General features: G+C 41.0%; 1 protein-coding gene, 1 non-coding gene and 1 pseudogene across 7 annotated transcripts in view; 2 read left to right on the forward strand and 1 right to left on the reverse strand.

The window, feature by feature from the left end:
* TAOK1 (TAO kinase 1) overlaps positions 1–25345 on the reverse strand; it is a 160303-nt gene that overhangs the window by 105376 nt on the left and 29582 nt on the right. The window lies entirely within an intron of this gene.
* Positions 617–717, forward strand: LOC115934747 (uncharacterized; annotated as a pseudogene).
* On the forward strand, positions 21362–21467 carry LOC115934789 (U6 spliceosomal RNA). Its single transcript, XR_004070540.1, has one exon. It is a non-coding gene; the product is annotated as a U6 spliceosomal RNA (small nuclear RNA).

Below are 25345 nucleotides of genomic sequence, written 5' to 3' on the forward strand. Positions count from 1 at the left end.
ATTATTTTGACAGATATAAACTACCAAAAAGTCACTCAAGAAAGTAACCTGATTAGTCATATGTATATGAAAGAAAACTCCAGGCCTAGACAGTTTCATTATCAAATTTCATTAAACATTAAAGAAAAAAATAATACCAATTCTACATAAATTCTTCAAGCTTAGAAGAGAGAACATTTCCCAATTCATTTTATGAAGCCATCATGACATTGATGGCTTCAGAACACTGACAAAAACTGAAGATTTCTGACCAATATAAAAGCAAAAGTCATCAACATAACAGCAAAAAAATCATCAACAAAATTAGCAAATTAAATTCAGCAATATATAAAAATGACACCAGAGCACAATCAAGCAGGATTTATCTAGAAACGCAAGGCTGGTTCAGCATTAGAAAATCATTGTCATACTCCATTCTAGACATACTAAAGAAGAAATATAAACAGAGGCAGAAAATCAAATTGATAACATCCATTCATGATAAAACACTCAAACTAGGAATAGAAAGGAACATCCTTAACCTATTAAAGATATCTACAAAAAACCTGCTGCTAACATCATACTTAATGCTTGAAGACTGAAAGCTTTCCTCTAAAGATTAGAAATAACACAAAGGGTGCTTGCTTGGGCAGCACATACGCTAAAATTGGAATAAGAAGATCAGCATGGCCCCTGCACAAGGATGACACGCAAATCTGTAAAGTGTTCCATATTTGTACATTTTAAAATAACTTGAAGAGTATAATTGGATTGTTTGCAACTCAAAGGATAAGCACTTGGGGGGATGGATACCCCATTCTTCATATGTGCTTATTTCGCATTGCATGCTTGTTTCAAAACATCTCATGTACCCCATAAATATATAAACCTACTACTATGTACCCACAAAAATTAAAAGTAAAAAATAAATTTATAAAGAAGGCAATGATATCCACTCTAATCACTCCTAATCAACGCTGTACTAGAAGTTCTAGTCAGTGTTATATGGCAAGAAAAAGAACTAAAAGGCATATGTAACAGAAAGAAAGAAAACTGTCTCTACTTATTGACAATATTATTGTGTACAGAGAAAATCCCAAAAATGTACAAAATAGCAATGGGAAAAAAACTGAGTAAACATAAGTCTAATAATATATGGGTAGAATTTATACAGTAAAAACAATACAAATCTGGTGAAAGAAATCAAAGTCAACCTAATTAAATGCAGACATGTACTGTATTCATGGACTGAATGACTCAATATTGTTATGAGGTAATTCTCTTCTAACTGATCCAAAAATTCAATGATTCATAGATTCAACACAATCTCAAAAGTCCAACAGGATTTTCTGTAGATATCAACAAACTGATTATAGCCTGTATATGAAAAGGCAAAAGCTCCAAAGTAGCCAAAATAACTTTTTAAAAAGAATAAAGGTGAAGCACTCATATTACCTGAAGATCCAATAACACCTATGTATATTGTTTGGATTGTTAGAAGACAGGAAAAAGTAAAAAATAAAATACATAAATACACGAGAACTCCCAAAAGACAACCCTGAAATACATCATTACACTGTTAGACTAGAGTTAACAGCATCCAGTGCATAACTGCTTCTTTTTCTATACATACTAAAGTTCCTGAAAGCACTTTATTATTAAAAATTAGCACCATCCTAGTTACCCTGCACCTATTCAGAATATTGTTACAACAGAGCTGTCAATGTAAACTAACATAGAAAGGTCTTGTTCATTTTTAATAGCTGTCATGAAAAAACTACAGGAAAGAAACAGCAGCAAGGAGCTTTCACAGCAATCCTAGACTCCATAATTCTTCTAGTCTGCTAAATACACATACAGAAATACCTAAACAAAATGTAGGACTAATATAAGTGTATAAACTATAGATCAGGCCTTTTTTTTTTTTCTGAGACAGTCTCACTCTGTCAGCCAGGCTGGAGCGCAGGGGCGCCATCTCAGCTCACTGCAACCTCTGTCTCCCAAGCTCAAGCAATTCTCCTGCCTCAGCCTCCCATGTAGCTGGGGTTACAGGTGTGTGCCACCATGCCCAGCTAATTTTTGTATTTTTAGTAGACATGGGGTTTCACCATGTTGGGCAGGCTGATCTCGAACTCCTGACCTCAGGTAATCTGCCCGCTTAGGCCTCCCAAAGTGCTGGGTTCACGGTGTGAGCCACCATGCCCAGCCTAGATCAGGTTTTAAAAATATAAATATTTGTAACAAGTTTTTTAAAGGTACTATGAAACAGCATATACGATTTTCATTTAAAAAGTCTATTAGACTACATTTTTTAAATTATCTAATCTGTTCTTAGAGGAAAGTATCATTAAAGCAATTTACCATATCCTTCCTAATAAAGTGAACAATAAAAAGAAACTAACAATCACATCAACAGCCAATGAGATCTAATTTATTCCTGGTTCCACAAAAGTAGACCAGAGAAGCCTAGCACTTTTTAGGCTATTTACACTTGCAAATGTGAAAGGCATACATAATTTTTGTGGGTGGTGTCACTTTATCCAATCATAAACCCATACATCTCCAAGAAAGCTGATAAAACAAGAATAAAATCCAATATAATTTATTTTAAAATCTCAGACCAAAGTAGGATTTTCAGAATTAAGTAACTGTTCCAAATTTGCAAAACATAGTCAAATAATAGACAATAACATCATTCAAGAGCAACAAAAAGAAGATGGGGGAAGGTACTGATAATTACAGCACATTCAGTATTACTTGAGGAATGCTCCTTGAATCAACAATGATAATGTCATAGTATTCCATCTTTTAAGAACCTTCAGATTTTCACAAGAAGGACATTGTTGGTCCTAAGCAGTTGATTTAATATTATAAAGCTCTTTTCCCTACATCTGTTAGTCAAAGTGTTCAGGCTTAGAAAACAGCCAATTTAGTAAAATGTGCAGTCCCTTTAGAGAAAGAAAATTGCTTCTTTACACTGAACTGGTAGAGATTATACTATCTACTATATCCTCCCTTGACAGACACACACACACAAACACACACACATATGTAATTATAACAATAAATGAAATGATAATACAACTGAGAAATACCAGCAAGAAATTTGACATTATAGGACGAATCAGGCTTACCTACACATTTGTATTTTTAGTAGAGATGGGGTTTCACCATGTTGGCCAGGCTGGTCTCAAACTCCTGGGCTCAAGTGATCTGCCCGCCTCAGCCTCCCTAAGTGCTGTGATTACAGGCATGAGCCACCATGCCAGGCCTGTTGTGAGCATTTTTATTGCTAAGCAGTATCCTATTGTATGGATATACCACTAGATTTTTGTAGGAAACTTATACATCACAATTACCTACTCCTAGTAAACTAGAAAGATGAAGAAACTTTCTTAACCATACTATCCTATTTAATGGTGAAATACATTTACATTACAGTCAAGAAGAAACCTTTATTATTCAACACTGTTCAGAGGTTCTGGTGCTGTTAACATATGCCACAATACATAAAGCATTCTACAAAAAACAATAACAAAAAATAGGTTCCATAAATAGGCAATTCAAAGAATAAGGTTACAAATGGCCACTAAACTTACAAAAATATGCTAGTAGAACTGTGATAAGTGAAATAGAAAATATTAAAAAAAAAAAACCAGAAAAAAATAAACCATAAAAAGAGAAAAAGTGGCTGGGTGCAGTGGCTCAGTAAGTGGTGAGGTCTGTAATCCCAGCACTTTGGGAGGCCTAGGTGGGAAAACAACTTGAGCCTAGGAGTTCAAGACCAGCCTAAGCAAACTAGGGAGACCCCATCTCTACAAAAAATGTGAAAATTAGCTGCGTGTGGTGTCATATGCCTGTTGTCCCAGCTACTTGGGAGGAGGTTGAGGTGGGAGGATTGCTTGAGCCAGGGAGGTTGAGGCTGTAGTGAACCATGATCGTACCACTGCATTCCAACCTGGATGACCCTGTCTCAAAAAAAACAAAAAAAAAAAGACAGAAAAATCAACAAAGCCAACTTTCAAGAAGTTGGTTCTTGAAAAGAAACAAAATAGACAAACCTATTAATCAGACAGAAAAGAACAAAAAGACAGAAGACTCAAATTACTAAAATCAGTAATGAAAGCAGAGATTTTTTTTTTTTTTTTTTTGAGACGGACTCTTGCTCTGTCACCAGGCTGGAGTGCAGTGGCGGCGACCTTGGCACACTGCAACCTCCACCTCCTGGGTTCAAGCAATTCTCCTGCCTCAGCCTCCTGAGTAGCTGGGACTACAGGCGCGCACACCACGCCCAGCTAGTATTTGTATTTTTAGTAGAGACGGCGTTTCACCATGTTGGCCAGGATGGTCTTGATTCTTGACCTCGTGATCCATCTGCCTTAGCCTCCCAAAGTGCTGGGATTACAGGTGTGAGCCACCGTGTCTGGCCAAAGCAAAGATGTTACTACTAAACTTACAGAAATAAAAAGGATATGAGAATAATATGAACAACCAACAAATTAGGTAATCTAGATGAAATGGTCAAATTCCTAAAATCACACAAACTACCAAAACTAACTCAAGAAAACAGAACATTTCAACAGACTAAATTGACCTAGATCTAATTTCAACAAGTAAAGACATTGATAAAACAGTAATCAGAAAACTATCAGAGGAAACAGCCTGGAACTAGATGGCTTCACTCATGACTTCTACAATTTTTTTAAAGAGCAGGGTCTCGCTATATTGCCCAGAGTGGACTCGAACTCATGGGCTCAAGTGATCCTGTAGTCTCGGTCTCCAAAGTCTGGGACTACAGGCATGCACCACCAAGCCAGACTTCTACCAAATATTTAAATAAGAATTAACTCATTTTATGGGCCAGTAGTGCCTTGATACCAAAGCCAGACAAAGATATCACAAGAAGAAAAAATTACAGACCAATACCTTTTATGAATATAGACTCAAAAATCCTCAACGAAAATACCTGAATCCAGCAGCATGTTAAAAGGATTATACATTATGATCAAGTGGCACTTATTCTAGGAATGCAAGGGTGATTCAACATATGAAAAGAAATCAATGTAATATATCACTTTATCAAAATGAAGGGAAAAAACCCACAATCATCTCAATAAATATGGAAAACGCATTTGATAAAATGCAACACACTTTCATAATAAAAACACTCAACAGGCTGGGCCGGTGGCTCATGCCTGCAATCCCAGCACTGTAGGAGGCCAAGGTGGCCAGATCACCTGAGGTCAGGAGTTCAAGACCAGCCTCACCAACATGGTGAAACCTCATCTCTACTAAAAATTCAAAAATCAGCAGGGTGAGGTGGCACACGCCTGTAATCCCAGCTACTCAGGAGGCTGAGAAAGGAGAATTGCTTGAACCCAGGAGGCAGAGGCTGCAGTAAGCTGAGATCGCGTGACTGCACTCCAGCCTGGGCAAAAGAGCAGACTCTGTCTCAAAAAGAAAAAAAAAAAAAAGAAAAGTAATTGATATAACCATTAAGAATTATTTACAGTATATGATAAGTATCTAAATACTGACTGATAAGACAAGAGCCTCTCCTTCCAGCTGTTTCCTTTTAATAAGCTCATATGGTACCTCTACTTTTCCATGCTTTCATTATTTAATACTGTAGCCACTTTTGGGGGGTTGTGGAGCAGACTACAACACAGAGTTACAATATGACACAAAATTCTTGTAATGTCTCTCTCACAAGCACTTACATTCCTTCAAGTTTGAAAGAGTATTGACCCAAAATGTTAACAGTTTTTCTATGTGAGTGCTAGGACTTATATAAGACTTATTTTTGTCATTTTCCTTACCAGAATTTTCTAGTTTATTTTGCTTAAAATTAACATTGCTCGTGTGATTTTTAAAAATGCAAGTTAAAAAAACAGAGTTGTGACTATTCTCAAGTGTCAGAAAGGTAAATGCAAGACGGGGTGAAGCAGGAATTTTTTAAGTTTAATATCATAGCTCAAAATCTGTGTTACAACTTTGCAAAGTAGAAAGATTTTTGTTCATTTTTAAAAATTCCACGCATACACTGGAAGACATTCTCCTAAAAGATTACTTTTAGGTTGAGGATGAGGAGTGGAAGTAGGACTGTCAAATTAGATACCTACAACTACCCACTATTATATTACAGACTATCTTAAAAAAAAAAATTTTTTTTTTTTTTTTTTTTTTTTTTTTTTTTTTTTTTTTTTTTAGGAGACAGAGTCTTTTTCACTACGTTGCCCTGGCTGGATTCAAACTCTTGGGGCTCAAGAGATTCTCCTGCCTCAGCCTCCTAAGTAGCTGGGACTACAGATTGGTAGTCCTTGCCCTGTAATTATGGACTATTTAGATATCTATAACTCTACACTAAAAAATCTAACAAGAATGATTTTCTGTCAAAACAGAAATTCTGTAAAACAACTAGCCTGGACTCTTCAAAACATCATTAAAGACAAAAAATACACAGGTAACTGTTCTGGAGGAGACTAGAGACAAGACAACAATATGCAATGTATGGCCTTTGACTGAATCCCAGATTAGGTAAAAAAATTCCAGCTTTAAAAGGCATTATCGGCAGGGCACGGTGGCTCATGCCTGTAATCCCAGCACTTTGGGAGGCCGAAGCGGGCAGATCACAAGCTCAGGAGTTCAAGACCAGCCTGATCAACATGGTGAAATCCTATCTCTACTAAAAATACAAAAAAATTAGCCAGGCATGGTGGCGCACACCTGTAATCCCAGCTACTCAGGAGGCTGAGGCAGGAGAATTGCTTGAAGCCGGGAGACGGAGGTTGCAGTGAGCCCAGATCACCCCACTGCACTCCAGCCTGGGCGACAGAGGAGTGAGACTCAGTCTTAAAAAAAAAAAAAAAAAAGAAAGAAAGAAATTATCATGACAAATGAGGAAATCTAACAGACTGTATATTTGATAAGAATACTATATCGCTGCTAAATTTCCTATCACAATTATATTGTGCTTAGCAGGAAAATGTGCTTGAGCAATACATACTGAAGTATTTAGGGTCATGATTCTGCAACTAATTCAAACGGTTCAGGGAAAAAAAAGTGTCTATGTAACATAGCAATATATGTTATAGAGCAATAAGTTAATCAATTGGTAAGCTTTCATGAAGGTATAATGGCTATTCATTTTACTAGACTTGCAACTTTTCAATAAGTTTTACATTTTTCAAAATAAAAAGTTGGAAAGTCCTAAACAGTAGACTAAATAATTACTAAAGTCCAACAACAGTAGACTAAATAATTACTAAAACTTGCTCAAGAGGTGGGACTGTTGTCTCTTTTTAGACAGTAATTAGAAAGAGTAACAAACTGTTACTTCTAATCATGTTTTAGAATCTGATAGCTTTATTTGTTGTCTGTTTTGAGACAAGGTCTCCTCACTCTGTTATGCAGGCTGAAATGCAGTGCCACGATCTCACTGCAGCCTCGACCTCCTGAGCTCTGGGCCCAAGGGATCTTCCCACCTCACCCTCCCAAGTAGCTGGGACTACAGGCATGTGCCACCACGCCCAACTGATTTTTGTATTTTTTGACAACAGGTTTTGCCATGTTACCCACGCTATTCTCGAACTTCTGAGCTCACGTGGTCCGCCCACCTCAGCCTCCCAAAGTGCTGGGATTACAGGCATGAGCCACTGCATCCAGCCAGAACCAGATAGCTTTATAGGTATTTGCAAACTTCAACACAGAAAAGTAGGAAACTTAAATTTGTTTTGATGCTCACATAATTCTAATAGTAAACAACAGAAAAAGAAAAATCCTCAAACTAATTTTACTCTGAATTCATATAAAAATGGTATTTTCAATAGAATATTCAAATAGTAATATTGGAACATTCGAAAAATAAAAATAATAAAAATAAATTTAAAAAATACAATATTGGAACAATGTTTAAATTTGGGCTTATACATATGAATGTTTTGTAACAGTCTTCTCAATACCATCCCCTTATACCTATGGAAGAAAGACATTGCTGATCCACCATATCATTTTCCCCATAGAATATAAAGGCAGTTACGGCTGGGCACGCTGGCTCACGCCTGTAATCCCAGCACTTTGGGAGGCTAAGGCAGGCGAATCACAAGGTCAGGAGGCCGAGACCAGCCTGGCCAACATGATGAAACTCCATGTCTAATAAAAATACAAAAAATTAGCTGGGCATAGTGGTGGGCACCTGTAATCCCAGCTACTCAGGAGGCTGAGGCAAGAGAATCGCTTGAACCTGAGAGGCGGAGGTTGCAGTGAGCCGAGATCGTACCACTGCACTACAGCCCGGGTGACAGAGTGAGACTCCATCTCAAAAAAAAAAAAAAAAAAAAAAAAGAATATAAAGGCAGTTCAAAAGGCATAAGTTACTCCTTCACTTTATCAGAATTGAAATAGAATGCAAAACTTGTTTCCCACTTCCAGGTTTTCTACTTCAAAAAGCCAAGTTAGATTATTATATCTTATACATTATATGCCAAAATTAATCAGACATGGATTAATGAGTTTAATCAGAAATAAGTTTTAATAATAGGTTAAATATACTCTATAAAACCAATTTTAAGAAATACATAGGCCGGCGTGGTGGCTCAGGCCTGTAATCCCAACACTTTGAGAGGCTGAGGCAGGCAGATCACTTGAGGTCAGGAGTTCAAGACCAGCCTGGCCAACATGATGAAACCCCATCTCTACTAAAAATGCAAAACTTAGGCCAGGCACAGTGGCTCAAACCTGTAATCCCAGTGCTTTTGGAGGCCAAGGCAGGCGGATCACAATGCCAGGAGCTTGAGACCAGCCTGGCCAACATGGTGTAACCCCGTCTTTACTAAAAATACAAAAATTAGCCAGGCGTGGTGGCAGGCGCCTGTAGTCCCAGCTAGTTGGGAGGCTGAGGCAGGAGAATCGCTTGAACCCAGGAGGAGGAGGTGGCAGTGAGCCAAGATCACACCACTGCACTCCAGCCCGGGCAACAGTGCCAGATTCCATATCAAAAACAAACAAACAAACAAACAAAAAAGGTTTTTTTCTTCTTTAAACTTTTTGAGTCATCATTTTGGCAAAATAAGTAACTTGCAGTAATCTCGAATTTTATTTTATAATATCAAGTGTTTTAAACCTCATTTAGCAGCCTTCCCAAAATCAAACTTCAGTTTCAAAATTTTCTTCCCTGGCACCTGGCTTTTCAGATACTTCAGAGGGCCCCTGAAGTGTCTGGAAAAGAAAGGCAAACAGGATTATGTGACACGTTTAGGTACACGGAATTGCCAAAATGGTGTTTAATCTTCTTTAGGTTATATCTTAGTAAATAACGTTTATGTACGCTCCAAAATTGCATGGGATTTCTAAAGTTCTAATGTCTCCGTATTTGCTATCAATCCATAATTAAGGTTGTTAAGTTATTGTAAACCATGGAGATAACCAAACTTCTTTGCCAACTGTGTTTCTGACTATAATTACCCTGACAACTTGGCTATTCACAGATGTTTGTTGTCTTGTTTTAATCCTTTTCAGAAGATGGTTTATAATAGACTGTAAGACTTTAACAGGTGCTCTCAAATACAGACTTCAGATAACTTTGGAGATTGTAACATTTTAATAAAGGAAAATGAACAGGACTCATGAAGAGCTGAAATGTTTACAAATATCAAGCAAAACAAGAGTTAACTAAATGGACTGAACTCAGAAAGCTGAAGCAACCTTTTTGACTTTTGGTTGGAATATTGCTGATCCTTGTTTGGTTTTTCAGAGTCAAGGAAACTCATTTAGAACTATTTACGGCCTTTAATAATTGAGTAAGGTATATTCCTACGAAAAAAACTTTGGAGCATGTTATGTTTCTCTCTGCCTGGTGCCTCTAAAATTTGAAAACTGTCTGTGAGTATTCTTTAATTTTTTGATTTTTAAATTTTTAAAACATTTTTTACTTATTTATTTTTTAGACAGAGTTTCACTCTTGTTGCCCAGGCTGGAGTGCAGTGGCTCAATCTGAACTCAGTGAAACCTCTGCCTCCCGGGTTCAACCGATTCCCTTGCCTCAGCCTTTCAAGTAGCTGGGATTACAGGCACCAGCCACCACGCCCAGCTAATTTTTTTTTTTTTTTTTTGAGACGGAGTCTCGCTCTGTCGCCCAGGCTGGAGTGCAGTGGCGTGATCTCAGCTCACTGCAAGCTCCGCCTCCTGGGTTCACGCCATTCTCCTGCCTCAGCCTCCCGAGTAGCTGGGACTACAGGCGCCCGCCACCACGCCCGGCTAATTTTTAGTATTTTTAGTAGAGACGGGGTTTCACCGTGTTAGCCAGGATGGTCTCGATCTCCTGACCTCGTGATCCACCCGCCTCGGCCTCCCAAAGTGCTGGGATTACAGGCGTGAACCACTGCACCCCACCTATCTGTGAGTATTCTTACGGCAATATAAGTGTTTACAATAGTGCAATGAGAATCCATTTTTCTTTTGTAACAGGATACAACTGGAGAAAATGGTTATTTTAACAAGGCTTTTACTGGAAGGGTATGCTCCCCTTTAAGGAGTCAAGCTCGAAGTCCAACTTGCAGAACCAACAAAAGCCCCATGGAGAAAGTGACCTAATACCCCTATCTTCGCAGTCCTTGTACAGGGTTCCTGACCTGTGGTCAGTAAAGAATGTCACTTTCTAACAGGTTCTAGGAGCTCCAAGTTTATCTTGGGACCTTAAGAGGAGAGGATCACCCAGCTCATAGGTGTTTCAAGGTCTTATCTGAGATTCCTTGGGGAATAGAGTTCCATCAAAGCCAATCTAAAAGGCCTATGTAGACATAATTATTCTTGCTATACTTTAGGCAAATAATCAGGTCAAGTATAGGGCTAACGGATTTTGCAAACCACTCAGTCCTATCATGATTTTTTAACAAAAATGAGGACTGGAAAGAGAGAGATCATGTTCCAAAATTTACCATACATTTGTCATTAAATTCTAAACTCATTAGTTGTTTTTATGTTTTCACCTACATTTTAGACTAACCCTGCTTGTTCCTGTGAACTAACCAGCAATCTCCAGCTGCATCTCAGAAAGAACAACAGGGATGGGTAATGTAAAAATCTGGACCAATATTCTAGTTCTGAGCAATTATCCTTCAAATTCTTCCAGGTGATGGGAATACATAGGATGTCCATCACTCAGGTTTCCTTTTGGAAAAGTAAGACCAAGGGAGCTAACCAAAGCCAAGCACCATGCACCCAAATCCTAGCAAGCATAACTAGAGCCACCAGTTATCTGGGTGTCTCACAAGACATCCTTTCCTCTCCCTTACTGGAGGAGGACTCGGTTCCACAGTTTCACCCTAGCATTTGGCTTACAAGGAGTCCATGCAACCCCCCTGAGACACATCTTTGTCCCAGACTCAATTCCAAATTTCAGGTCAAAGCCCTAGGAAAAAAACTGGATCTGAGGGATCCAGAGACAAATGACAACAGAGGTTAAAAGGCACATTGCAGGTGAGTGTGGCTGACTCCTGCTGATTAAGCCAACTCCAAGCTTCCTGTTTCATGGATAAAGGCCACATTAATATCCATGGCATAAATGAGGCCTAGGGAACTCCAAAGCTACTGACAGTAGGTGGGAAAGAGACATAGGTGAGACAAATAATTCCTATTGTCTAGACGCCCCTGTTTCATGGGTGCAAGCCACTTTGGTACTCATAGTGGCACCTGCCAAGGTCACCAGAACTCGGGGATGCAAGGACAGAAGACTGAAAGAGGACACTCTTTCCTCTCACCCTCACGTATCCTGGGTATATGCTAGGAAAATAAGGGAACCAGGGAGGCCTGCTTCCCTCTTTCTAGATTGGTAGCCATTCATCTTCAATCTGTACCCCTTTCAAATGCATCCTGAACCTCTGGGACTCCTTTAAAAGGAGGCTTTTTCCCTTTCTCCTCAGTTCTCTCTTCACTAATAGATAATTGTGTTTCTGTACTACAAGACACTCACCTCAAATGCATCCTCCGAACTAGAAAGAGTTAATTTCCCAAACTTTAAACTGGTTGGCTTAGGATTGTGCTCAGAGGAAGGGAACCCAAAAGCCCAACATGCCAGCAAAAGGGTAAAGTTTCTTTACCAGTCGAGTTTTTGGCCTCCCTCTCCCTGTGAAAACTGGTAAAAGGCCTCAGTATTTTTCAGCTCTCCTTACCCCACCCCTTGTTTCATTTTGATGCATGTTTTCTAATAACCCGGTTTGTCTGTTCTTGCCTTCAGGCCATCAAACTCCAAATGGTCATGCAACCGGAGCCTCTGATGGTGGCCCCTTCTGCTGGGAACCCCTAAATAGGCTTCTTAGGGAGCTCTGACTGCTGTTTCCCCCAAAACAGGCCCCTGTCAGCAGGAAGCAGTTAAGATCGGTCTTCGTCCGTGTCCTTAATCTAACAATTGCTAGATTAGAGGGGAAATGAGATAGCCAGGTGGGAGAGGGTCCCCAGAGAAACTGCAACAAGCCTGCCCACTGGAGCTGAGCCTCAGGAGGTTCATGCCATTTGCAGTGGGGAGGAGTCTGGCCCCTCCTCTTCCTGTGTGGAACCTGAGATTTGAATGGCAGGGTGGGAAGTGCTCTAGCAGGAGACTCTGGCCTTGTGGAGTATCCCTATTTCCCTTTTTTTTCCCTCTTCACCCAATAAAACCCTCTGCTTTACTCACCCTTTAAACTGTCTGCAAGCCTGAATTTTCATAGCCATGGGACGGACAAGTTCTTTAGCTGAACTAAGGAAAAGTCCTGCAATGCTAACAGAGCTGCCTTAGTTGATTTCTAGAGTGAAGAATCTTTTTACATTCTTTTTTTTTTTTTTTTTTTGAGACAGAGTCTAGCTCTGTCACCCAGGCTGGAGTGCAGTGATCTCGGCTCACTGCAACATCCACTCCCGGGTTCAAGCAATTCTCGTGCCTCAGCCTCCTGAGTAGCTGGGATTACAGATGCCCGCCACCACGTCCAGCTAATTTTTGTATTTTTAGTAGAGACAGGGTTTCACCATGTTGGCCAGGCTGGTCTTGAACTCCTGACCTCGTGATCCGCCTGGCTTGGCCTCCCAAAGTGCTGGCTCACAAGCGTGAGCCACTGCACCTGGCTACATTCTTTTATTAGCCCTATAACTGAGACTCAAACTCTACTTACATTCTCTTGCATTACTAGTAATTCAAAAAGATAACTATGGTAAGGCCCTGGAGACTCAGTGGCTCATGCCTATAATCCCAACACTTACGAAGGCCGAGGCAGGAGGACTGCTTGAGCCCAGGAGTTCAAGACTGGCCTAGGCAACATTGCAAGACACTGTCTCTACAAAAACTTTAAAAATTAGCCAGGTGTGGTGGCAAACACCTGCAGTCCTAACTACTCAGGAGGCTAAGGCAGAAGGATCCCTTGAGCACAGGAGTTTAAGGCTGCAGTAAGCTATGATCTGAGAGACAGAGCACAACTCTGTCTCTCTCTAAAAAAAAAAAAAAAATTGGACAGGTGTGGTGGCTCATGCTTGTAATCCCAGCACTTTGGGAGGCCAAGGTGGGTGGATCACCTGAGGTTAGGAGTTCAAGACCAGCCTGGTCAACATGGTGAAACCCCATCTCTACTAAAAAATACAAAAATTAGCCAGGTAGGCCGGGCACAGTGGCTCACGCCTGTAATCCCAGCACTTTGGGAGGCCGAGATGGGTGGATCACGAGGTCAGGAGTTTGAGACCAGCCTGTCCAATATGGTGAAACCCCGTCTGTTGGGAACAGTCCTCCAAATCTGGCCATAAACTGGCCCCAAAACTGGCCATAAACAAAATCTCTGCAGCACTGCGACATGTTTGTGATGGCCATGATGCCCACGCCGAAGGTTGTGGGTTTACCGAAATGAGGGCAAGGAACACCTGGCCCACCCAGGATGGAAAACTGCTTAAGGCGGTCCTAAGCCACAAACAATACCATGAGTGATCTGTGCCTTAAGGACATGCTCCTGCTGCAGATAACTAGCCAGGGCCCATACCTTTGTTTTGGCCCATCCCTTTGTTTCCCATTTTAGTTAATCTATAATCTATAGAAACAATGCTTATCACTGGCTTGCTGTCAATAAATATGTGGGTAAAACTCTGTTTGAGGCTCTCAGCTCTGAAGGCTGTCAGCCCCCTGATTTCCCACTCCACACTTTATATTTCTGTGTGTGTGTCTTTAAATCCTTTAGCAACGCTGGGTTAGGGTCTCCACGACCGAGCTGGTCTCCACACACGGAGCTGGTCTCGGCACCCATCTCTACTAAAAAGTACAAAAATTAGCAGGGTGTGGTGGCTCACGCCTGTAGTCCTAGCTACTCAGGAGGCTGAGGTAGGAGAATCGCTTGAACCCGGAAGTCAGAGGTTGCAGTGAGCCGAGATCGCACCACTGCAATCCAGCCTGGGCAACAGAGTGAGACTCCATCTCAAAAAAAAAAAAAAAAAAAAAAAATTAGCCAGGCATGGTGGTGGGCACCTGTAATCCCAGCTACTCGGGAGGCTGAGGCAGAATTGCTTGAACCAAGGAGGCGGAGGTTGCAGGGAGCTGAGATCGCGCCATTGCACTCCAGCCTGGGTGACAAGAGCAAAACTCTGTCTCAAAAAAAAAAATTTAACTTATACTTATTTACATTTATTTACTTATAAAACCATATGTCTCCACTTCAATATCTCAAAGAAATTTCTAACTCAAAATAATCTAGTCATTCAAGTCAATCTTCTTTCTGAGTTGCCTGTAAAATTAAAGTGTGTCACACTAATGTATCCAACTTAGTAATCCAAAAACCTAAGGTTTTTTTTAAATTTATTTATTTAGAGACAGGGTCTTGCTCTGTTGCCCGGGTTGGAGTGCAGTAACACAAGCACAGCTCACTGCAGCCTTGATTTCCTGAGCTCAAGTGATCCTCCCACCTTAGCCTCCCAAGCAGCTGAGACTACAGGCACACACCACCATGCTCAACTAATACGTTTTCTTTTTAGTAGAGACAAAGTCTTGTTATGTTGCCCAGGCTGGCCTCAAACTCCAGAGCGCAAGCACTCTCACCTAAGTGAGAACCTGACCAAAAAGGGGGAGTTTTTTTAAACAAAATTCTGGGAGGTCATTGTTTTGGACTAAGCTCATGCACTGGGCCCCAACAAACCAAACCAAAATGGAATCACTTGTGCTATGACTTTAAGGAAACACAGATTCTAGAACAGACCAGGTTTTGTTTTTTCTCCAGCAAATTTCTATAACAGCATAGGTATCCACTCCCAAAATTCCCATTAAGTCTTTTAATCAATTTCATTTCCCCTCACCTAGAGACCACCAAACTTCAGATGATCATGCAGCAAAGTTCCAGCCAGTTCCAGGTGAAGATACTACCCCTGGCCATCAAAAAGCTACCCTCCTTCCACTAGACAGAACAGGGTGAGAGTTCCGTGATCTCCAACAGGTAGGGACTAAGCCCCAAATCAGCATGAAGCAGTTACAGAAGAAAGACCTTCAGTCCTTCTGCCTCCCATAAAGATTTATGGGGATCATGTCTCTCAGAGGAAGATGAGGCAGGAGAATAGGGTCTGGAGGCAGGGAACCTAAGGCTGTTTCATGCCAATTTCCTAGAACTAAATTGAAAGGAAAACCCTAACTTTCCATGCCTAAGTAACAAAAGGACCAGAGGCGACTCCCTTTGACCTTTCCTGAGCACTGCAGATGGGATATTGGCTGTCCCCAGCAAATCAGACTGATTGCTGGTGGAGTCTTCGTTTGCAACTTTGTAACTTCACCCTAGCCTCTGATTGGTTGCTTTTTGCAGATGCGAAGTTACAAAGTTTTTGCAACCAATCGGATGTTTGCACAGGAGTGTGACCTTTGTAACTTCACATCAGCCTCTGGTGGGCTGCTTTCCCCAACCAATCAGACTGATTGCAGGCTACCCTTCAGTTACATGAGGTGAGCATGAAGTGGCCAATGGGAAACTTCTAGGGGGTATTTGAACCCAAGAAGATTCTACACCTGGGCTCCTTGAGCCGCTCCTCAGGTCTGCTCCCACACTGTGGAGTGTACTTTCATTTTCAATAAATCCCTGCTTTCGTTCTTTTGTTACTTCATTCTTTCTTTGCTTTGCTGGACATTTTAACCAATTCTTTGTCCAAAACGCCAAGAACCTGGAGTCATGACCCTCTACTGGTGACAAAAATACAAGCCCTCTCTTTTTATCTTTTTGATTCAAATGGAAGAAAAAGCTCTTGTGAGTTTTCCCAAAATTCAACATTATTATAGTTTTCCTTTAATACTAAAGTAAAATTACAAGATAAAAATTAAATTTTACTGTCAACAAGATCAGCTGTATTGATTAGATCTTATAGTCTTATTTATTTCAAAATAAAAATAGGGCACACTGTATGACAGATATTAAACAAACTCAAAACTTCAGAGATAAAAGGTATCTTAGATGCACAAGTGCCTGAAGGGTTGGGTGGTGTGCTTAAGGTCACAGTTAATAACAAAACTATAACTAAAAAACCTAAAGGTACTAAATACAAGGTGGTACCCTAAATTAGATCCTGAAACAGGAAAAGGATGTTAGTGGAAAATCTGGACAAAATTGGTAGTTTAGTTAATAATATTGTAACAATGTTAACTTGTTAGCATTGACAAATGTACCATGGTTATTTAAAATGTTAACATTAGAGGAAAGGCCGGGCATGGTGGCTCACACCTGTAGTCCCAGCATTTTGGGAGGCTGAGGTGGCCGGATCACTTGAGGTCAAGCATTTGAGACCAGTCTGGCCAACATGGTGAAACACTGTCTCTACTAAAAAATACAAAAATTAGCCGGTCCTGGTGGCGTGCACCTGTAATCCCAGCTACTTGGGAGGCTGAGACACAAGAATCACTTGAACCCAGGAGACAGAGGGTGTAGTGTCCCCCAGTGTGGGGGACAGAGTGAGACTCTCCAAAAAAACAAAAAAAAGAAAAAAAAATCACAGGAAAAGTAGATGAAAGGTATACAAGAACTCTGCATTATCTTCTTTGCACTTTTTCTGTACATCTGAAATTATTAAGTAAAAACAAAAGGCTTATTTTAAAATTCTAAATCTGAAACTGATTTCTAATCCAGAATACTTTCCATCTGCTTCCATAAGAATACCCACCTAGAAAGGCATTAAGTTCTAAAACCAAGTATACAGAGATAACAAACTATAGCACCTGCCTGCAGTACCCTCAAACAAAAAAGCAATCAAAAGAAATATTCTCTATTTTTCTGTTTAATAGGGAAGAGAATTAACACTCATTGACTTCTCGCTATATTCCAGGCATTTTGCTTATTTAATTCTCATAACTGGGGTGGGTGCAGTGGCTCACACCTGTAATCCCAGCACTCTGGGAGGTTGAGGGCAGAGGATCACTTGAGCCTAGGAGTTCGAGACAAGCCTGGGCAACATGGTGGAACCCTGTCTCTACAGAAAAAAAAAAAAAAAAAAAAATTTAGTCAGGCGTTGTGGTGCACAACTGCAGTCCCAGCGACTTGGGAGGCTGAGGTGGGAGGATCCCCCAAGCTCAGGAGGTAGAGGCTGCAGTTGACCCACTGCACTCCAGCCTGAGTAACAGCCAGATCTTGTCTCAAAAAATAAAAATATATATATAATTCTCACAACTGTTTTAAAATAATTACCACCTCAAATTATACTTGAAGTTCAAAGAATGTAAGTAATTTGCTCACTATCACATAGCTACTAAGTAACAGAGCCAGATTTCCATACCTCATCATCAACTTTCTCTAGGTTATCTAGGCACTCTACAGTCATCTGTGTATTTAAAAAGAAGTATTTGTTACTAAATTTTACAGATTCTACCTCTATGGCATTTTTCACATCAAAACCCTCACTGCCAATCCCACTGCCACTACTTTTTGTTTAGGTCTCTGTTACCTCTTGTCTGTTCTACAGCAAAACACCTCTCAAGCATTCCAATCTCTAGTCTTATTCTCTTTAGTCCATTCTGTACACCTGTAAAGAACAGCTTCTTGCTCAGCCTCCCAACATCTATGAGGATGTTGTAGTAATGGTTTTAGATTTCCTTTTGAAATATTACCTCTCCTCTGCCTAGGTATTCCCCTCTAGGAAACATGTACTTGGTTTTTGGAAATTCTGAATCTTGAACAAATGATACAAGTCTGGAAAAAAACGGTTGGCACTTATTCATTTGGGTGGCATCCTGATGAAACTGTCTATTCATTCCTTGTATCAAGACCCCAGGAGCTATCCTAGACTCTCTTCAGCCTTCCTTTTCAGTCTGCGAGCAACTTAATAGTCTTATAATAAAATTCTTCTTTTTTTTTTTTTTTTTTTTGAGACAGAGTCTCAAGCTGTTGCACAGGCTGGAGTGCAGTGGCGCAATCTCGGCTCACTGCAACCTCCGCCCCCGGATTCAAACAATTCTCGTGCCTCAACCTCCTGAGCAGCTGTGATTACAGGCGTCCACCACCACGCCCAGCTAATTTTTGTATTTTTAGTGGAGACACGGTTTCACCATGTTGGCCAGGCCGGTATGGAACTTTTGACCTCAAGTGATCCGCCCGCCTTGGCTTCCCAAAGTGCTGGGATTACAGGCGTGAGCCACTGCGCCTGGCCAAGAAAATTCTTAAGATAGTTGGTATCACTTCTCTGCTTCCAAAAACGCTAACAGATACATCACTCCTAACTCAAATAAGATCTCTAAAGCATTTCTTTTTTTTTTTTTTTTTTTTTTGAGACAGAGTTCAAAGCGATCCCCCTGTGTCAGCCTCCCAAGTAGCTGGGACTACAGGCGTGCACCACCACACCTGGCTAATTTTTGTATTTTTTGGTAAAGACAGGGTTTCACCATGTTGGCCAGACTGGTCTGAAACTCCTGACCTCAAGTGATCCACCCGCCTCAGCCTCCCAAAGTGCTAGGATTACAGGCGTGAGCCACCGCACCTAGCCAAGATCTCTAAAGCACTTCTAAAGAATTACTCAATCTTCCTGCTCAAAAACTTTAACCTACAAGTTCTCAATATTATATAATCTTCTCCAGGTTAAGTTTTCAGGGTTCTCCCCATTTTGGTCCAAACTACATTTCTAAACTTATTTTCCACCAATGGCATTACATTCATTAATGTTATTCTCTCCACTTGGAATGCTATCCACAAAACCCCCATGTCTGCCTACAAATCCTACCCACCCTTCCGAATCTATTTCATTGTTCCCTAGTATATCAATTCTCATCCAATTCCACTTGAAATGTAGTTGGTGCAACTAAGAAACTGAATTTTATTTAATTTTTATTGTTTAACTTAAATTTATGGTAGCTAGGGGTTACCATATTGGACAGCTTAGCTCTAGCATATAATCTATTTTGCTTTACTATAAAATATTCAAGGAAAATATAAGAAGTTATTTAGGCGTTTCCTTAATCTCACCAGGATGCCACTCCAAAACACCCTGAAGTTGCTCACATCTAAGTTAGAGAATAACAGGCATAGAAAATCAAATTCAAAATCCATAACAAATCATACAATGTACCAACAGCTGGTCCCACATATGAGGGCCTCTTAAGCTACTGAACCTTTGAAGAAATTTGAAAAAGGGACTCCTTTTAAGGATATGCAACTCCATAAGCACAAGACATGGATAATGGATAGCAGAGCACAGACTGAATTTCAGTCCTCACTCGCCCCTTAGACAGATGCCCCTGGCTTAGAGCCACACATACTTCCCATATTCTCTTTCCTCTAGCCTCTTACTGCATCTCAGAATGTCGTTTTTTCTACCTTTGGCTCAGCAACTATCTCCTAGATGTCCTCCCAGACTACTATACTTACTGTCTTCCCTAATCTCTAATTTGGATTCAGAACCCTCTTCTGCGTTTCTGTAATATAAAAATATCTCTGATATTGCACTTATCATACTAGCTAATAATTATTTATTTTCTCCATTGATTTCCTACCCTGGAACAATACGCTCTCTGCAGACACAGGTCACATTTTTTCACCATTATGTTTTCACCTACTACATAGCACCTAAACATAGTAGGTGCCAAATCAATGTAACCATGAATCAAACTGATTCATTCTTGGCCGGGTGCAGCGGCTCACACCTGTAATCCCAGCACTTTGGGAGGCTGAGGCGGGTGGATCACGAGGTCAGGAGATCGAGACCATCCTGGCTAACACGGTGAAACCCCGTCTCTACTAAAAATACAAAAAATTAGCTGGGCGTGGTGGCGGGCGCATGTAGTTCCAGCTACTCGGGAGGCTGAGGCAGGAGAATGGCGTGAACCCAGAAGGCGGAGCTTGCAGTGAGCCGAGATCACGCCACTGCACTCCAGCCTGGGCGACAGAACGAGACTCCGTCTCAAAAACAAAACAAAACAAACAAAAAAAAACTGATTCATTCTTACGTAAAATGCATTAAAATAAGAGAAATTTTACAATATTTAAATTACCTATCAATTTTAACAGAATCTAATTTCACTTGATCTTAGATTACAAGAATGATATTTTCAAACATAATTTATCATCTTTCAATATCTCCCTTACTAAAGTAAAAAGTTTGGTTTTTTTGTTTGTTTGTTTGTTTTTCATTTTTGACAAGATCTGGCTCTACCACCCAGGCTGGAATGCAGTGGTGTAATCTCAGCTCTCCTAGGCTCAAGCCATCCTCCTACCTCAGCCTCCCGAGTAGCTGGGACTACAGGCACACACCACCCTACTCAGCTAATTTTTATATTTTTTGTACAGATGGGGTATCGCCATGCTGCCCAGGCTGGTCTCAAACTCGTGAACTCAAGCTGTCCACCCGGCTCGGCCTCCCAAAATGCTGGGATTACAGGCAGGAGCCACCAAGCCTGGATATAAGTTTTAAAGTGAACAAAAATGGGCCCGACACAGTGGCTCCCACCTGCAATCCCAGCACTTTGGGAGGCCAAGGCAGGAGAATCATTTGAAGTCAGGAGTTTGAGACCAGCCTGGCCAACAATGTTAAAACCCCATCTCTACTAAAAATAAGAAAAAAATTAGCCGGGCATGGTGGTGTGTGTCTGTAATCCCAGCTACTGGGAAAGCTGAGGCAGGAGAATCCCTTGAACCTGGGAGGTGGTGGTTACAGTGAGCCGGGATCGTGCCACTGCACTCCAGCCTGGGAGAAAGAGTGAGATTCTACCTCAAAAAACCAAAACCAATAAGTATTTACTAATAAATTTAATGGTCTAACTTTTAAATAATTTTACTTCTAACTATCTGGTTGTTATAATGGAGACAAAGTAGTATATCTCAATAGCACATTAATCTTTAGCACAGGTAAAGTAATACATTTTGTATTTAATCTATTATGAAAAATGACAATCCCCCCAAAATTGTTAAAATATTCCAAAAGAAACTTACATGTGCTCACTTCAGCAGCACATATACTAAAAACCTGGAACAATACAGAGATTAGCCTGGCTGCTGAGCAAGGATGACATACAAATTCATGAAACGTTCCATTAAAAAAAATTTTAAACTTATGTAAGTTGTACAAAACTTCAAACTATTTTCTAAACGGCAAAAAGAGAAACTAAAGGTCAGCGGTCAACAAAGAAAACTTCTGACAAGTAATCTAATACATGACACAAAAATAGGCATCTCCTACTATTGACCTCCTTTTTTCTGATAAGCACAACTTCCAAAGAAAGATATGTAGGTCACCCAACTTCTATACTTTAGCAACCAAGGAGAAGTGGATGAGTCTTCCTATTTCTCTGCCCAGTATTTCTCTTCTTTCCTTAGCAAATGTTACCGTGTCTCTATTTGCTTTTTTTTTTTTTTTTTTTTTTTTTTTTGAGAGGGAGTCTCGCTCTGTTGCCAAGGCTGGAGTGCAGTGGCGGGATCTTGGGTCACTCCAAGCTCCGCCTCCCAGGTTCACGCTATTCTCCTGCCTCAGCCTCCCAAGTAGCTGGGACTACAGGCGCCCGCCACCATGCCTGGCTAATTTTTTTGTATTTTTAGTAAAGATGAGGTTTCACTGTGTTAGCCAGGATGGTCTCGATCTCCTGCCCTTGTGATCTGCCCGTCTCGGCCTCCCAAAGTGCTAACTTGACCTAATTCTCATTTATAGAACACTATACACAACAAATCAAGAATACACATTCTTCTCAAGTATGTACAGAACAACCAAAATAGACCATATACTGGGCCATGAAACAAGTTTGCTTTTTTTTTTTTTTTGAGACAGGGTCTCACTCTGTCGCCCAGGCTGGAGTGCAGTGGCACAATCTTGGCTCACTGCAACCTCCGCCTCCCGGGTTCAAGCAATTCTTCTGCCTCAGCCTCCAGAGTAGCTGGGATTACAGGCATCCACTAACACGCCTGGCTAATTTTTTGTATTTTTAGTGGAGACGGGGTTTCACCATGTTGGGCAGGCTGGTCTTGAACTCCTGACCTCAAACAATACGCCTGCTTCAGCCCCCCAAAGTGCTGGGATCACAGGTGTGAGCCATCACGCCCAGCCTGAAACAAGTTTTAATAAATAAAGAATTAAATTCAGACAGTACGTTTTCCGACCACAAAGAATTAAATCAGAAATCAAAAATCAGAAAAATATCAAGAAAATTCCTAAATATTTAAAAATTAAACAACACACTTCTAAATACACATGGTTTGTCAAAGAGAAATATAAAAGTGAAATTGGAAAATATTCTGAATTGAAATACAGGGACACAGGAAAATTTTATAACATTAAATCCTTATATTAGAAGAGGCTGGGCGCAGTGGCTCACGCCTGTAATCCCAGCACTTTGGGAGGCTGAGGCAGGTGGATCATGAGGTCAGGAGATCGAGACCATCCTGGCTAACACGGTGAAACCCCGTCTCTACTAAAAAATAGAAAAAAATTAGCCGGGCGTGGTGGCGGGCACCTGTAGTCCCAGCTACTCGGGAGGCTGAGCAGAATGGCGTGAACCCAGGAGGTGGAGCTTGCAGTGAGCCAAGATCGCGCCACTGCACTCCAGCCTGGGAGACAGAGGGAGACTCTGTCTCAAAAAAAAAAAAAAAAAGAAAAGAAGAAAGATTTAGTACCAAAATATAAGCATCCAGATTAAGAAACTTAAAAAAAAAAAGGAAGAGCAAATTAAATACAACACAGCAAAAGGAAATAATGAGCCAAAGTAAAAAAAAAAAAAAAAAAAAATGGGGGAAAAAAAAGAAACCAATAAAGAAAAGTCAATGACACCAACAGCTAGATTTTTGTTGTTGTTGTTGAAACGGAGTCTTGCTCTGTCACCCAGGCTAGAGTGCAATGAGGTGATCTCAACTCACTGCAACCTTTGCCTCCCAGATTGAAGTGATTCTCATGCCTCAGCCTCCTGAGTAGCTAGGATTACAGGCACCTGCCACCACGCCCGGTTAATTTTTGTATGTTTAGTAGAGACGGGGGGTTTCACCATGTTGGTCAAGCTGGTCTCGAACTCCCGACCTCGTGATTCACCCACCTCTGCTTCCCAAAGTGCTGGGATTATAGGCGTGCAGTAGCACGCCCATCCTCAAAAGCTAGCTAGGTAACTCTGTAGACAAACTAATGCCAAAGAAAAAGAAGAAACAAATTACCAGTATCAGGAATTAAAGAGGTGATACCACTACAGACGCTATCAACATTAAAAGAAAAATATGGGATTATTATAAGTAATTTTACCAGTTAATCTGATAACTCCCATGAAATGGAGAGTCTCTGAAAAAACATAAACTATCGAAGTTCATTCAAAAATAGAGGGGCCAGGAGCAGTGGCTCACGCCTGTAATGCCAGCACTTTGGGAGGCTGAGGCGGGCGGATCACCTGAGGATGGTCAGGAGTTTGAGACCAGCCTGGCCAACACGATGAAATGCAGTCTCTACTAAAAATACAAAAAAAAAAAAAAAATTAGCTGGGTGTGGTGGCACGCGCCTGTAGTTCCAGCTACTCAGGAGGCTGAGGCAGGAGAATCGCTTAAACCCAGGAGTTGGGGATGGCAGCGAGCCGAGACTGCGCCACTGCACTCCAGCCTGGGCGACAGAGCGAGACTCCATCTCAAAAAATAAATTAAAAAAAAGGATAGGCCGGGCGCGGTGGCTCATGCCTGTAATTCCAGCACTTTGGGAGGCCGAGGCGGGTGGATCACGAGGTCAGGAGATTGAGACCATCCTGGCTAACACAGTGAAACCCTGTCTCTACTAAAAATACAAAAAATTAGCTGGGCGTGGTGGCAGGCGCCTGTAGTCCCAGCTACTCGGGAGGCTGAGGCAGGACAATGGCGTGAACCCGGGAGATGGAGCTTGCAGTGAGCCAAGATCGTGCCACTGCACTCCAGCCTGGGCGACACAGCAAGACTCTATCTCAAAAAAAAAAAAAAGATAATAGAGGATAGCACAGTGGCTCACACCTGTAATCCTAGCACTATAGGAAGCCGAGTGGGGAGGACCACTTGAGCCCAGGAGTTTGAGACCAGCCCGGGCAACATGCCAAAACCCAATCTCTACCCCCCAAAAATTTTTTAACTGGCTGGGTGTGGTGGCATATGCATGTGGTTCCAGCTACTTGGGAGGCTGATGCAAGAGGATCACTTGAACCCAGGAGGTCAAGGCTTCTGTGGGCTGTGATGGCACCACTACACTCCAGCCTGGGTGACACAGCGAGACAAACAAAAAAAGATAACCTAACTTACTGTTTCTACTAAAGTAATATAATTCATAATTAAAAGCCTTGCCTAGAGAAAACTCTAGGCCCAGATGGTTTCACAGGGAAATTCTATCAAACATCTAAGAAAAAATAATACCAGTTCTACATAAACTCTTCCAGCATATAAACATTTATCAACTTATGAGGTCAACATCACCATGATACCAAAACCAGATATCAACAAGAAAACTATAAACCAGTATCTCAAACAGATATAATGTAAAAATTGCAACAAAACATTTACAAATAGATGCTGGCAGTTTATAAAAAGAATATAACATCATCACGTGGGATTCCTCTCAGGAGTAAAAATCAATCCATATAATTCACTTTATTAGTCTAAAAATGTATAACCGGCTGGATGCGGTGGCTCACGCCTGTAATCCCAGCACTTCGGGAGGCCAAGGCGGGCGGATCACAAGGTCGAGGAGACTGAGACCATCCGGGCCAACATGGGGAAAACCCGTCTCTACAAAAAATACACAAATTAGCTGGGTGTGGTGTTGGGTGCCTGTAATCTCAGCTACTTGGGAAACTGAGGCAGAAGAATCACTTGAACCTGGGAGGCAGAGGTTGCAATGAGCTGAGACTGAGCCACTGCACTCCAGCCTAGATGACAGAGCGAGACACTGCCTCAAAAAGAAAAAAAAAAAATCCCTATAGCTAATATCATATGCAATG

The sequence above is a fragment of the Gorilla gorilla genome, chromosome 4 (assembly GCF_029281585.2).
Source record: "Gorilla gorilla gorilla isolate KB3781 chromosome 4, NHGRI_mGorGor1-v2.1_pri, whole genome shotgun sequence".
NCBI classification, from domain to species: domain Eukaryota; kingdom Metazoa; phylum Chordata; class Mammalia; order Primates; family Hominidae; genus Gorilla; species Gorilla gorilla.